The sequence below is a fragment of the Sapajus apella genome, unplaced genomic scaffold, assembly GCF_009761245.1.
Source record: "Sapajus apella isolate SASKATOON/1434 unplaced genomic scaffold, GSC_monkey_1.0 scaffold7, whole genome shotgun sequence".
In the NCBI taxonomy this organism is placed as follows: Eukaryota; Metazoa; Chordata; class Mammalia; order Primates; family Cebidae; genus Sapajus; species Sapajus apella.
In genome coordinates, this window is record NW_022436947.1 from 27,612,502 (window position 1) to 27,625,689 (window position 13,188).

At 39.7% G+C, this 13,188-nt stretch overlaps 1 long non-coding RNA gene across 1 annotated transcript in view; it reads right to left on the bottom strand.

Annotated features, from left to right (window-relative positions):
• LOC116550304 overlaps positions 1-3,411 on the bottom strand; it is a 4,273-nt gene extending 862 nt beyond the window's left edge. Inside the window, exon 1 of the long non-coding RNA XR_004268321.1 lies at positions 3,244-3,411. This is a non-coding gene — a long non-coding RNA (uncharacterized LOC116550304). The remainder of the gene's footprint in view (positions 1-3,243) is intronic.
• Positions 3,412-13,188: the final 9,777 nt, after the last annotated feature.

The following is a 13,188-nucleotide window of genomic DNA, read 5'->3' on the forward strand; positions in this document are numbered from 1 at the left end:
GAAGGCAGTTGGAGGCTACTGCCTTCTTAAATGAGTATTACTAAACTTAAAGAAACTGAGGCCCCAAGATCCTAAACAAAAGTCGCACATCCAGTAATTGGAAGAATCCAGAGGTAAACTCATGTCTTTGTACTTCAGGACCAGTCTTCAAATTTCAGCTGTTTTTTTTTTTTATTTAACTGATAAGTTATTTTGATCTTGAGGGACATAGCCAGAACCACCAAATGAAAATGCCAACAAAAGCCACATAATCCCAAAGTTGCTGAGCTTTACAGAAACACCGTGAGAAAAAGTAAACAAAACAGGTGAAAATGATGTGAACGTCATAGTGCCTAACATAGTAACCCAACTGTCAGATGGACTCAAGATCAGAAGCAGAAAATTGATTTGAATAATAAAGACAGGTTGCTTTTTCATAGGTGACCTGAGAAGAATGCTATATTCTGTCATCACAGCAGCTCTTCGGCATAGCCTTAAGTCCCATCCAGGACATTGGTAATGACATTGAAAAGTGAAAAACATCAGAAAAAGTTTATTTTATGGAAGGACAAATTCTACTGAGTAGGATTGAAGCTTTGTTATTAATATTCATTGGAAGGTGGGAATGGATCAATTGTGGAAAATTTTGCTGTGGGTCAATGCCAAACCTGCCAGGTGACATTAAGATAGTGACCAAAAAACCTCACAAGAGGGAGTTGAAACTGTGATTGGGGTTGGTGAGGGGGATAGATCACTTAGAAATATAGTTTTTTCATTCATTTGTCTCCATGCATTGTCAGGATAAATAAAGATGAATGTCACAACTGATTTGACTCAACTAGTTTTAAAATAAACACTCTATTCTGAAAATACTTGCAGAAGGAGCCTGCCAATTAGTGAAAAAGAAAGAAATTAAATGGGTCATTTGATAGGAAAGCATTGCAGTAATTATCACAATGCATATCATTATCTTTTTTCATTACTAATCACTGTTCATTCTGGCTGGTTCACTTAACTGGCTGTATTCAATCACTACCTCTTTTTTCAAATTTAGTTTAAGTAAATGTAGTGATGCCAATTATAAAGAGTGAATCAGAGAGAAACTAATGATTATAGATAATGCAATTGTCCTGCTTAGTTGCTCTAAGAGGATGTCCTAAAGCTTATGAAAAGGAAAGCACAAAAGCAACAACCAGTGGACATATATATGCTAATATCATTTCTTTTCCAAGTCTTATGTTTTATTTAACATTGATTAAGTGTCCAGAGGGTACTAGTATCTGGTCAGAACATGTAAAATTGCACGATCTTCACCAATAAAGACCACAAGGTATCTAAGTCACACATAGCTATCGGTTTTAAGCTTTTATTTCTAAAAGTAAATGCAGGCCAGGCATGGTGGCTCACACCTGTAATCCGGCACTTTGGCAGGCTGAGGCAGGCAGATCACCTGAGTTCAGGAGTTTACAACCAGCCTGGCCAACAATTCCCTCTACTAAAAACACAAAAATTAGCTGGGCATGGTGTCGGGTGCCTGTAATCCTATATACTTGGAAGGCTAAAGCATGTGAATCACTTGAACCCGGGAGGCAGAGGTTGTAGTGCTCCGGGTTCACACCATTGCACTACAGCCTAGGCGACAGAGCAAGAGTTTGTCTCAAAAGAAAAAAAAGAAAGAAAGAAAGTAAATGCAGGAGTTAAAAATGTCTATTGCATGTGGTTGGCAAAAGAGCATACTGGCATTAGCATAAGATACTACTAATTAACAAGGGCATCTGGCATAAGTATAGAGCTGAATTTTTCTGAGATAAAAAAATATTTTAGCACACTGGCTTCAGTTACTGTATAGATTCTCTATTGTTCTAGTTCAATAACTTGCCTCAAATCTCAAGTTAATCATTTGATAAATGGGAGAATCCTTGCTCCCTGCTGTCCTGATAATATTTTGTCAGAGCTGGGGGTAAGGTTGGCTAGGAGTCCTCTGTAAGTTGGATTCATGGGTATATATTGGCTCCAATAAAGCCTCCTCAGTTTGGGTCATTAGTAGCATCCTGTCCTTTATATACACAGCTGCAGTTCTGATTATATATCAGCAGAGCAAGCTCTCAGAATCGATTTTCTAGTAGAGGCAATACATTTGTGTTAACCCTGACTATACTTTCTCTCCCAAGCAAGAGAGCCAACCAGGGTTGGAAATGCAATTCGTAGTTCACATCAAGCCAGCAAATATGTTTTGACTGAAGTGCCAACTGAAATGTCTCACTATCAAGCCCAGTTGGAAAATGCTCCGTAACTGATTATCATTGTCTGTCAGAAGCTCATGGGGGGTGAATGATGGCAAATGCACAGCACAACTTATTTACCATTTCTGCGGAGAACCCAAATTGCTACACTGATATTTTTATATAGTTTTAATCAGCTGAATGTAACAGTAAATTTATGAAATAACCAACTAACCAGAAAAAGACAAGAGGGATCCCTGAGAATATAGAAAACTAATCATGATTTTTAAGACGTTGATTTAATGTTCTAAACAATTCAAAAGAGACATACATAGCCTTAATTTTCTTATGGAAATACTAGGGGAAACGATAGTTATTTTTGGTCAAATGGGAAGTACAATCAAATTTAGTTCTAAAGATTATCCCTTCATTAACAATACTAACATTACTAATCTTTTTAAAAATTATTTTCAGTTCCAGGATACATTTGCAGAACATGCAGTTTTGTTACATAGGTATATTTGTGTCCTGGTGGTTTGCTGCACCTATTGACTCATCCTCTAAGTTCCCTCCCCTCTCTTTCCACCCCACAACATGCCCTGGTGTGTGTTGTTCCCCTCCCTGTGTCCATATGTTCTCATTATTTGACTCCTACTAGTGAGAACATGCAGGTTTGGTTTTCTGTTCCTGTGGTAGTTTGCTGAGCATGATGGCTTCCAGCTTCATCCGAGTCCCCGCAAAGGACATGATCTCATTCCTTTTTATGATGGCATGGTATTCCATGGTGTATTATGTACCACATTTTCTTTATCCAGTCTATCATCGATGGGCATTTGGGTTGGTTTCACGTCTTTACTATTGAAAGTAGTGCTGCAGTAAACATGTGTGTATGTGTTTTTATAGCAGAATGATTTATAATCCTTTGAGTAACGGGATTGCTGAGTGAAATAGTATTTCTGGTTCTAGATCCTCGAGGATTCACTACACTGTCTTCCACAATAGCTGAACTAATTTACATTCCCACCAATAGTGGAAAAGCCACACCAGCATCTATTGTTTCTTGAACTTTTAATCATTGCCATTCAGACTAGCATGAGATGGCATTTCATTGTGGTTTTGATTTGCATTTCTCTAATGAACAGTGATGTTGAACTTCTTTTCATATGTTTGTTGGCCGCATAAATGTCTTCTTTTGAGAAGTGTCAGTTTATGTCCTTTGCCCACTTTTTGATGGGGTTGCTTGTTTTTTTTTCCTGTAAATTTGTTTAAGTTCCGTAGATTCTGTATATTAGACCTTTGTCAGATGAGTAGATTGCAAAAATTTTCTCCCAGTCCTTAGGTTGCTTATTCGCTCTGATCATAGTTTATTTTGCTGTGCAAAAGCTCCTTTGTTTAATTAGATTCCATTTGTCAATTTTGGCTTTTGTAGCAATTGCTTTTGGTGTTTTCATCATGAAGTTTTTACCCATGCCTATGTCCTGAATGGTATTGCCTAGGTTTTCCTCTAAGGATTTTATGGTTTTGGGTTTTACATTTAAGTGTTTAATACATCTTGAATTAATATTGATATAATGTATAAGGAAGGAGTCCAGTTTCAGTTTTCTGCATATGGCTAGCCAGTTTTCCCAGCACCATTTATTGAATAGGAGATTTTTCCCCACTGCTTATTGTCAGGTTTGTCAAAGATTAGATGATTGTAGATGTGTGTGTAGATTTCTGAGCTCTCTGTTCTGTTCCATTGGTCTATACGTCTGTTTTGATGCCAATCATGCTGTTTTAGTCACTGTAGCCCTGTATATACTTTGAAGTCAGATAGCGTGATACCTCCAGCTTTGTTCTTTTTGTTTAGAATTGTCTTGGCTATTTGGGGTTTTCTTTGATTCTGTATGAAATTTCAAGTTGGGTTTTTTAATTGTGTTAAGAATGTCAATGGCAGTTTGATGTGAATAGCATTTAATTATAAACCACTTTGGGCAGTACAGCCATTTTCACTATATTGATTCTTCCTGTCCATGAGGATAGAATGTTTTTCTATTTGTCTGTGTGTTTTATTTTCTTGAGAAGTGGTTTGTAGTTCTACTTGAAGATGTCCTTCATGTCCCTTGTTAACTGTATTTCTAGGTATTTTGTTCTCTTTGTAGCAATTGTGAATGGGAGTTCATTCATGATTTGGCTCTCTGCTTGTCTATTGTTGGTGTAAAGAAATGGTTGTAATTTTTGCACATTGGTTTTGTATCCTGAGACTTTGGTGATGTTGCTTATCAGCTTAAGGAGTTTTGGGGCAGAGATGACGGGGTTTCTAAATATAGAAACATATCATCTACAAACAGAGACAATTTGAATTCCTCTTTTTCTATTTGAATACGCCCTATTTCTTTCTCTTGCCTGATTATGCTTTGCAGAACTTCCAATACTACATTAAATAGAAGTGTCGAGAGGGGGTATCCTTGTCTTGTACCATTTTTCAAAGGGAATGCTTCCAACTTTTGCCCATTCATTATGATATTGGTGGTGGGTTTGTCATAAATAGTTCTTATTATTTTGAGATATGTTCCATCAATACCTATTTTATTGAGAGTTTTTACCATAAAGGGGTGTTGAATTTTATCAAAGGTCTTTTCTGCATCTATTGACATACTGTGGTTTTTGCCACTGGTTCTGTTTATGTGATGGTTTACGTTTATTCATTTGCATAAATGAATAAACTAGCCTTGCATCCCAGAGATGAAGCCAACTTGATCACAGTGGATAAGTTTTTTGATGTGCTGTTGGATTTGGTTTGCCAGTACCTTATTGAGGATTTTTGCATCAATGTTCATTAGAGATATTGGCCTGAAGTTTTTGTTGTCTCTTCCCAGTTTTGGTGTCAGGATGACTCTGGATTCATAAAATGAGTTAGGGAGGAGTGCCCCCTTTTCAGTTGCTTGGAATAGTTTCAGAAGAAATGGTAGCAGCTCCTTTTTACACCTTTGGTAGAATTCAGCTGTGAATCTGACTGGTCCTGGGTGGTTTTTTTGTTTGTTTTTTTTGGTTGGTACACTATAAATTACTGCCTCAATTTCAGAACTTGTTATTGGTCTATTCAGAGATTAGATTTCTTCCTGGTTTAGTCTTGGGAGGGTGTATATGTCCAGAAATTTAACCATTTCTTCTAGATTTTATAGTTTATTTGTGTAGAGGTATTGACAGTATTTTCTGTTGGTAGTTTTTATTTCTATGGGGTCAGTGGTGACATCTTTTTATCACTTTTTATTGTGTCTATTTCACTCTTCTCTCTTTTCTTCTGTATTAGACTAACTAGTGGTCTATTTTGATAGTTTTTTTCAAAAAACAAGCTCCTGGATTCGTTATTTTGGAAGGTTTTTAATGTCTCTATCTCCTTCAATTCTGCTCTAATCTTAGTTATTTATTGTCTCCTGCTAGATTTTGGATTAGTTTGCTCTTGCCTCTCTAGTTGTTTTAATTGTGATGTTAGTGTGTCAGTTTGAGATCTTCCTAGCTCTCTGATGTGGGCATTTGCTGCTATAAATTTCCCTCTTAACACTGCTTTAGCTGTGTCCCAGAGATTCTGGTACATGGTCTCCTTCCTTGTTCTCATTGGTTTCAAAGAACTTCTTATATCTGTCTTAATTTCATTATTTACCCAGGGGTCATTAAGGAAGCTGTAATGTAATCATGTGGTTTTGAGTCAGTTTCTTAACCTTGGGTTCTGATTTGATCACTATCTGAGAGATTGTTATTATTTCTTTTCTTTTGCATTTGCTAAGGAGTGTTTTACTTCCCATTATATGGTTGATTTTAGAATAAGTGTCATGTGGCACTAAAAAAAATGAATATTCTGTTGATTTGAGGTGTAAAGTTCTGTAGATGTCTTTTAGGTCCTTTTGGTCCAGAACTGAGTGGAAGTCTTGAATATCTGTTAATTTTTTATCTTGTTGGTCTGTCTAATATTGACAGTGGGGTGTTAATGTCTCCTATTATTGTGTGGGAGTCTAAGTCCCTTTGTAGATCTCTAAGAATTTTTTTTTTATGAATCTGGGTGTTCCTGTATTGGTTGCATCTATGTTCATGATAGCTCTTCTTATTGAATCAATCCCTCTATCATTATGTAATGCCTTTCTTTGTCTTTTTTGATTTTTGTTGGTTTAAAGTCTGTGTTGTCAAAAACTAGGATTACCACTTCTGCTTCTCTTTTTTGCTTTCTGTTTCCTTGGTAAATTTTCCTCCATCCCTTTATTTTGAGTCTATGTGTGTCTTTGGAAGTGAGGTGGGTCTCCTGAATACAGCATGCCAATGGGTCTTGACTCTTTATCCAAATTGCTAGTCTGTGTCTTTTAATTGGGGCATTTAGCCCATTTATATTTAAAGTTGATATTGTTATGTATGAATTTGATCCTGTCCTCATGATGCTGTCAGGTCATTTTGCACACTAGTTGATGCAGTTTCTTCACAGTGTCATTCGTCTATATGTTTAGGTGTTTTTGCAATGGCTGGTACAGGTTTTTCCTTTCCATATTTAGTTCTTCCTTTAGGAATTCTTGCAAGGCAGGCCTAGTGGTGATGAAATCCCTCAGCATTTGCTTGTCTGGAAAGGATTTTATTTCTCCTTCACTTAGGAAGCTTAGTTTGGCTGAATATGAAATTCTGGGTTGAAAATTCTTTTCTTGAGGAGGATCCAAGATGGCCATTTAGGAACAGCTCAGGATTGTAGCTCCCAGTGAAAGTGCAGAGGGTGAGTGGACGCTGCATTTTTATTGCCCACAGCCTAGGAAATTCCCAGGCAGAGGAGCTCCACAAGTCACCAGCGTGGCTGTTTCGGCCAGCTCGTCTGTGCCGGCCGGTGCCGCTGCTTTGCCCCACGCGGCTGCTTTGTCGGCGCCCCGGAGCAGCAGTTCTCCGTACAAAATACACCGGTCTGGGTGCCCTTTTGGCTGGCGATTGGAGCCACGGGAAGTCACCCAATCATCTGTTTAAAAAGGGGACTGAGCAGGGAACCAGGACAGTAGATTCCAGGGCAAAAAAAAAAAAAAGAAGCACCACAAACCTCAGTGCCACTGTTTAAGCCAGCGCAGTGAGTGGCCGCACGGGAAAACAAACAGACCCTGGCGCCTCTTCAACAGGCGACTGGAACACCAACTTAAAAAAGGCTCTGAGGCAGGGAGCCAGGTGATCAGGCTTGGCTGATCCCAGCCCCACAAAACAACAGCAACCAGAAACTCTGGATTGAGACTTTCACAGCAAGCGCAGCTGAACCCGGGACTGTCCAGCTCTGTGGGGGAGGGGCGTCTGCCATTACCGAGGCAGCCCACCACTACGGACGTAGTCAGCCATTACTGAGGCAGCCCGCCATTGCCAAGGCAACCCGCCATTGCCAAGGCAACCCACCAATGCTGAGGCAGCCTGCCGTTGCCAAGACAACCCGCCACAGCAGAGAGACTCCGTCTCAACAGAGGCGGGCCACCATCGTCAAAGCAGTTCTAACTACACCCATATAAACAGGACTGCAGGGAAGTTCACTCGGCAGCCGGGCAGAGCCCACAGCAGCTCAGCAAAGCCTCTATAGGCCGACAGTGACTAGGCTGCCTCCTTGCTGGGCAGGGCAGGTCTGAAGGAAAAAAAAAAAAAAGAAGGCAGCAGCATAACGGAAACTCATAAATAAAGTCCTAAATCCCTGGGACAGAGCACCTGGGAACAAAAAGCAGTTTATGAGTTCTGCTGCAGCAGACCTAAACGTACCTGCCCAGCAGCTCTGAATGAACAACAACAGAGCTCACAGATCACCATTTGAGCTCCTATAAAGAAGAGGCCGTCTCCTCAAGCAGCTCCCTGACCCCTATATATCCAAAGAGACACCTCATAAAAGAGTGATCAGATTGACACTAGGCGGGTATCCTTCTGGGACAAAGATAGCAGAAGAAGAAAGCTGGTAACAACCCTTACTGTTCAGCAGCTGCTGCAGGTGAACCCCAGGCAAGGAGGGCCTGGAGGGAACCTCAGCAGACCCACAGCAGAGGGGTCAGGCTGTCAGAAGAAAAACCAAGAAACAGAAATAACCTCATCATCAACAAACAGAACGTCAATGTGAAAGATTTGAGACCCAATCTGAAAGCCAGCAACTACAAAGGCGACAGGTGGATAAATCCTTAAAGATGGGAAGAAACCAGCGCAAAAAGGATGAAAACACCTGAAACCAGAACACCTCTCCTCCTAAAAGGGATCACAACTCCTCACCAGCAAGGGAAGAAGGTTGGAGGGAGAACGAGTGTGATGAAATGACAGAATCAGACTTCAGAATGTGGGTAGTAAGAAACTTCTGTGAACTTAAAGAACATGTTCTAACCAAATGCAAAGAAACTAAGAACCTTGAAAAAAGATTTGACGAAATGCTAACGAGAATGGACAAAATGGAAAGGAATATAAGCGAATTGATGGAGCTGAAGAATGCAACAGGAGAACTTCACGAAGCATGCACAAGTATCAACAGCCGAATTGACCAAGCAAAAGAAAGGATATCAGAGGTCGAAGATCAACTCAATGAAATAAAATGGGAAGGCAAGACTGGAGAAAAAAGGGTAAAAGGGAATGAACAAAGTCTCCAAGAAATGTGGGACTATGTGAAAAGACCTAATCTATGTTTGATAGGCATACCCGAATGCGACGAAGAGAATGAATCCAAGCTGGAAAATACTCTTCAGGATATTATCCAGGAAAACTAACCCAACCTAGCAAGGCAGGCAAACATTCAAGTCCAGGAGATACAGAGAACACCGCAAAGATATTCGTCAAGAAGAGCAACCCCAAGGCACATAATCGTCAGATTCACCAGGGTCGAAATGAAGGAGAAAATACTAAGGGCAGCCAGAGAGAAAGGTCGGGTTACCCATAAAGGGAAGCCCATCAGACTCACAGCAGATCTCTCAGCAGAAACCCTACAAGCCAGAAGAGAGTGGGGGCCAATATTCAACATCCTTAAAGAAAAGAACTTTCAACCCAGAATCTCCTATCCAGCCAAACTAAGCTTCATAAGTGAAGGAAAAATAAAATCCTTTGGGAACATGCAAGTACTCAGAGATTTCATCACCACCAGGCCAGCTCTACAAGAGCTCCTGAAAGAGGCTCTACACATATAAAGGAACAACAAGTACCAGCTCAACTAAAGGGCAAAATACCCAGCTAGCACCAAAATGGTAGTATCAAATTCGCACATAACAATATTAACCCTAAATGTAAATGGACTAAATGCGCCAATCAAAAGACACAGACTGGCAAATTGGATAAAAAGACAAAACCCATCGGTATGCTGTATCCAGGAAACCCATCTCACATGCAAGGATACACAAAGGCTCAAAATAAAGGGATGGAGGAAGATTTACCAAGCAAATGGAGAGCAAAAAAAAGCAGGAGTTGCAATTCTCATCTCTGATAAATTAGACTTTAAAGCAACAAAGATCATAAGAGACAAAGAGGGACATTACATAATGGTAAAAGGATCAATGCAACAAGAAGAGCTAACGATCCTAAATATATACGCACCCAATACAGGAGCACCCAGATACATAAGGCAAGTTCTTAATGACTTACAAAGAGACTTAGACTCCCACACAATAATAGTGGGAGACTTTAACACCCCATTGTCAACATTAGACAGATCAACCAGACAGAAAATTAACATGGATATCCAGGACTTGAACTCAGACCTGGACCAAGCAAACCTAATAGACATTTACAGAACTCTCCACCCCAAATCCACAGAATATACATTCTTCTCAGCACCACATCACACCTGCTCTAAAATCGACCACATAATTGGGAGTAAATCACTCCTCAGCAAATGCAAAAGAACGGAAATCGTAATAAACAGTCTCTCAGACCACAGTGCAATCAAGTTAGAACTCAGAATTCAAAAACTAACCCAGAACCGCACAGCTTCATGGAAACTGAACAACTTGCTCTTGAATGTTGACTGGATAAACAATGAAATGAAGACAGAAATAAAGATGTTCTTTGAAACAAACGAGAATGAAGACACAACATACCAGAATCTCTGGGACACATTTAAAGCAGTCTCTAGAGGAAAATATATACCAAAAGTGCCCACATGAGAAGCAAGGAGAGATCAAAAATTGACACCCTATTGTCAAAACTGAAAGAGCTAGAGGAGCTAGATCAAAAAAACTCAAAGTCTAGCAGAAGACAAGAAATAGCTAAGATCGGAGCAGAACTGAAGGAGATAGAGACACAAAAAACGCTTCAAAAATTCAATAAATCCAGGAGCTGGTTTTTTGAAAAGATCAACAAAATAGACAGACCACTAGCCAGATTAATAAAAAAGAGAATAGCCAAATTGATGCAATAAAAAACGATAAAGGGGATATCACCACAGATTCCAACAGAAATTCAAACCATCATCAGAGATTATTACAAACAACTCTATGCACACAAACTAATAAACCTGGAAGAAATGGATAAATTCCTGGACACTTGCCTCCTGCCAAGCCTAAACTAGGAAGAAGCCGAAACCCTGAACAGACCCATAACAAGGTCTGAAGTTGAGGCAGCAGTTAAGAGCTTACCACCCAAAAAAAGCCCAGGACCAGATGGGTTCACAGCTGAATTCTACCAGACATACAAAGAGGAGCTGGTACCATTCCTTCTGAAACTATTCCAAACAATACAAAAAGAGGAAATTCTTCCCAAATCATTTTATGAGACCAACATCACCCTAATTCCAAAACCCGGCAGAGACTCAAAAAGAAAAGAAAACTTCAGGCCAATATCCATGATGAACATAGATGCAAAAATCTTCAATAAAATACTGACAAGCTGATTGCAACAGCACATCAAAAAGCTTATCCACCATGATCAAGTAGTCTTCATCCCGGGGATGCAAGGCTGGCTCAACATACGCAAGTCTATAAATGTAATTCACCACATAAACAGAACCAAAGACAAAAACCACATGATTATCTCAATTGATGCAGAGAAGGCCTTTGAAAAAATTCAACAGTCCTTTATGCTAAAAACCCTCAATAAGCTAGGTATCGATAGAACGTATCTCAAAATAATAAAAGCTATTTATGACAAACCAACAGCCAATATCATACTGAATGGGCAAAAACTGGAAGCATTCCCCTTGAAATGTGGCACCAGACAAGGATGCCCTCTCTCACCACTGCTATTCAATATAGTATTAGAAGTTGTAGCCAGAGCAATCAGGCAAGAAAAAGAAATAAAGGGCATTCAAATAGGAAAGGAGGAAGTCAAATTGTCTCTATTTGCAGACAACATGATTGTATATCTAGAAGACCCCATCATCTCAGCCCCAAACCTCCTGAAACTGATAAGCAACTTCAGCAAAGTCTCAGGATACAAAATCAATGTGCAAAAATCACATGCATTCCTATACACCAATAACAGACTTAAAGAGAGCCAAATCAAGAACAAACTTCCATTCACAATTGCCACAAAGAGAATAAAATACCTAGGAATACAACTAACAAGGAATGTAAAGGACCTCTTCAAGGAGAACTACAAGCCACTGCTCAACGAAATAAGAGAGGACACAAACAGATGGAGAAACATTCCATGTTCATGGTTAGGAAGAATCAATATCGTGAAAATGGCCATACTGCCCAAAGTAATTTACAGATTCAATGCGATCCCCATCAAGCTACCAATGACCTTCTTCGCAGAACTGGAAAAAAACACCTTAAACTTCATATGGAACAAAAAGAGAGCCCACATAGCCAAGTCAATACTAAGCAAAAAGAACAAAGCAGGGGGCATCACACTACTGGACTTCAAACTATACTACAAGGCTACAGTAATCAAAACAGCATGGTACTGGTACCAAAACAGAGATATAGACCAATGGAACAGAACAGAGGTCTCGGAGGCAACACAACATATCTACAACCATCTGATCTTCGACAAACCAGACAAAAACAAGCAATGGGGAAAGGATTCCCTGTTCAATAAAGGGTGTTGGGAAAACTGGCTAGCCATGTGCAGAAAGCAGAAACTGGACCCCTTCCTGACACCTTACACTAAAATTAACTCCAGATGGATTAAAGACTTAAACATAAGACCTAACACCATAAAAACCCTAGAAGAAAATCTAGGCAAAACCATTCAGGACATAGGTGTAGGCAAGGACTTCATGACCAAAACACCAAAAGCATTGACAACAAAAGCCAAAATAGACAAATGGGACCTAATCAAACTCCACAGCTTCTGCACAGCAAAAGAAACAATCATTAGAGTGAATCGGCAACCAAGAGATTGGGAAAAAATTTTTGCAGTTTACCCATCTGACAAAGGGCTGATATCCGTAATTTACAAAGAACTAAAGCAGATTTACAAGAAAAAAACTAACAAGCCCATTCAAAAGTGGGCAAAGGATATGAACAGACACTTTACAAAAGAAGACATACATGAGGCCAACAAACATATGAAAAAATGCTCATCATCACTGGTCATCAGAGAAATGCAAATCAAAATTACATTGAGATACCATCTCACGCCAGTTAGAATGGCGATCATTAAAAAATCTGGAGACAACAGATGCTGGAGAGGATGTGGAGAAATAGGAACACTTTTGCACTGTTGGTGGGAGTGTAAATTAGTGCAACCATTGTGGAAGACAGTGTGGCGATTCCTCAAGGACCTAGAAATAGAAATTCCATTTGACCCAGCAATCCCATTACTGGGTATATATCCAAAGGATTACAAATCGTTCTACTATAAGGACACGTGCACAGGAATGTTCATTGCAGCACTGTTTACAATAGCAAAGACCTGGAACCAACCCAAATGCCCATCGACGATAGACTGGATAGGGAAAATGTGGCACATATACACCATGGAATATTATGCAGCCATCAAAAACGATGAGTTTGGGTCGTTTGTAGGGACATGGATGAACCTGGAAACCATCATTCTCAGCAAACTGACAGAAGAGCAGAAGATCAAACACCCCATGTTCTCA